Raw genomic sequence first — 3,102 nt, 5'->3', positions numbered from 1 at the left:
TATTCTAGAATTTGTTTTCAATTGACATTAAAGACACCTTCACAGTAAAATTTGTGTTGTATCTCTGGTAGGAAAACAGTGATAACTATAGCATAACCCTTAACTGATGCTTACTTAATGAAGAGAGGCATTTCTCAGGTTGTGGTAAAGAAAACTAACTGCTAGTCACTGCAAATTACTGCACATAACTTAAAATAAATGATGTATGCAGACTCAAAAATGCAAATAAACTGCCTGGTACGCATCCAGCTAAAGCAACCGTAATTAAAGTACACAATCAAAGCATCAGATCAGATTCATGTAAGTACACATTCTTACACAGCTTTTTGCTGTTCTGTTTATTAGCATCTTCTCTAGCCATGACTTATTTTCACTGCTCCCTGTAATCCTCTTGGTTGGAAGTATGTCTGTACCAGAGTCTAAGCATTAGTTCCCCTTAATAACCCAAAAAATTGAGAAGGGTTGTACCAGACGTTTTTTTCTTTCCCTGTTCTATTGTACCATTAATTATTCAATCACAAATCTGTTGCATATTTCATTCAGGTTGGGTTTTTGGCAGTAACTGCGACTTCTTTAGAAACAGTTCACTACAGTTTAAATTCATTATCTGCTGCTAATTAAGCCGATCTGTTTTACTGTCACAAAAGAAAATCCTGTTACAGAAACTAATGAGCTCCAATCTTCAGTAACTGAGAGGACATGTTTACAAGCAGGAACACTTAATGCCTTTGCCAAGCAGAGGCTGGAATTAAGTACATTTTCTAGATGTGTACGATTAAGTCTAAATAGTTTAAAGCAGTGAAATGCACTGTTTCATCTTTATAAATAATCTCTTGCTTCTCACTGGGGACAGTATTTGTTAATTCACAAAAATATTATAAGATACTCAAATAGGCAAATTCATAAAAACAAATAAATCATAAACCTAACTGTAATTTGCAGTTTACTTAGGTTACTTTGGACAGTAGATAATGTTATAGTTATGAAAATGGTTTCTAACATTGTTTATTTGCATCTGTTGATTCACTAATACTTTGCTGACTGTGCTCCCTTCTAATTCCACCTAAGTTTTTGAGTAGGTGTAAATACTTAAAGGTTAATCCCAATTAGACCTGCTTGGCAATGGCATTAAGTGTTCCTGCTTGTAAACACATCCTCTCAGTTATTGAAGATTGCAGCTCACTAGTGTGACACGATTTTCTTTTGTGACAATAAACCAGATTGTTTTAATTAGCAACAGGCAGTAAATTTATATGGTAGTGAACTGTTATTAGGAAGTCTAAGTTACTGCCAAAAAAACCAACATGAACAAAATATTCAACACATTTATGATGAATAATTACAGAAGTACAGATTCATAGAACGAATCAGTTTGGAACTGACCACAGTGAGTCACTTGGTCCAATCTTCCAGCTCAAGCAAGGTCATCCTACAGCACATAGCACAGGATTGTGTCCAGACTTCTGGAATATCCCCAGTGAAAGGAAACTCCACAACCTCTCTGAGCAACCTGTTCCACTGGACAAAAAAAACTCTTCCTCATGTTCTGGTGGAACTTCTATGCATCAGTTTCCGCCCTTTGCCTCTTGTCACACTGCTCAGCATCAAGAGCCTGGAACTATCCTCCTGGCACCCTCCCTTTGGACACTTACAGGCATTGATGAGGTCCTCACTCTAGTCATTTCAAGGCTGAGCAGGCCCAGTTTCCCCAGCCTTTCCCCATTGGAGAGATGCTCCATTTCCTTGATCAACTCTGTAGCTCCAGTTAGTTGTAGAGCAAAGCAGGGAGGGCAAAAAAATCCCCCTCTCAATTTTCAGGTTACTGGGGGCAAAAATACAATGTTTAGAACCTGGCACAAACATGGGAGCAATGAAATAAGCCATAGCTAGAGAAGGTGCTGATAAACTGGATAGCAAACAGCCGTGTAAGAATGTGTGCTTACATGAATCTGATGATTTGATTGTGTGCTTTAACATCAGGGCCATACAGGTGCTCCCTAGAGAGTGAGTCTTCTACCTCATGCTATGCATTCAAGTCTGAGTCTAACACTGGGTAACCTGGTTGTGATGTGTGCTGAGCACTGCACTTCCCAATGGATCGCAGGACTAGTCGTGGACCATAATGACCTCTGTCGGTAAATGCAGTAGTTTAGGAGACTGATTTCAAGTATGTAAAACATGGGAACTTAAACCAGTTTACTTAACCATGGCAACCAACCACATGAAGAATTGTATACCTCATGTTGAGGAAGCTGTTATCTTAGGAGAAGCAATGCCTAAGTATCTCCTATTACTAATGGAGCCACATCTTGTCAAGCTAAGCAACAGTAAAGAGTGATTCCTACAGCTGGAGATTTAATCAGTCTGGTTCTCTGCTTGGATCAGTCTATCAGCACAGCCTTGAGCACCAGCAGGTTGGGTGTTCTTTGCCTTATGAAGGAAGTTTTGGATTTTTTCCTAAATGGACAAAATAGAACATTGGCTTCATTTTTTTAAATCAAAATAACGTACAGGAAAAACCAATAGGATATGAATTTGGTATCATGTGGAAGTGAATTCACCCATCCCTCCTTACCACAAAAAAATGAAAAAACCCTCCAAGTTCTTCGGGTTTATTAGGGGTTAAAAGTGTCTAGTTAGAAGACTTGAGTGAAACCAAACTGTGGTCCATTGGAACAGTCAGCTGTTCCTTCAGGACCTTCTCTGAAAAAAGTCAGACACTATTTTCATTCTATTCTTGTTATTTCCTAGGGAGGACAGCCTCCATCACAGGGTAAGAGTGGGACTTAAGTAGTCTTCCTGGTTGGTTTGGTTTGTTTTTTTTTTTAAGGAAACCAGGAGGGAAGGGGAATAAAACAAATACAGTTGCCTAAACACAGTATGTCCAAAACAGATGCCTGTGTTTCTATGGTAACTGTGACATCATACATGCAAATTTTAACACTTAAAACATTTTTGTGAAAGTTATCAGGAAAGATTGAATGCCCTGATTACATGTTCAGAAGTTTTCATTAGCTCTTAAATCTTGAGATTTTAACCTCTGAGGACAATGTTCTATTGTGCATAACAGAATGAATACAATGACAAGTTGTTTTAGAAATT

This window comes from Ammospiza caudacuta, chromosome Z (assembly GCF_027887145.1).
Source record: "Ammospiza caudacuta isolate bAmmCau1 chromosome Z, bAmmCau1.pri, whole genome shotgun sequence".
In the NCBI taxonomy this organism is placed as follows: domain Eukaryota; kingdom Metazoa; phylum Chordata; class Aves; order Passeriformes; family Passerellidae; genus Ammospiza; species Ammospiza caudacuta.
Note: the sequence above shows the minus strand (reverse complement) of the source record.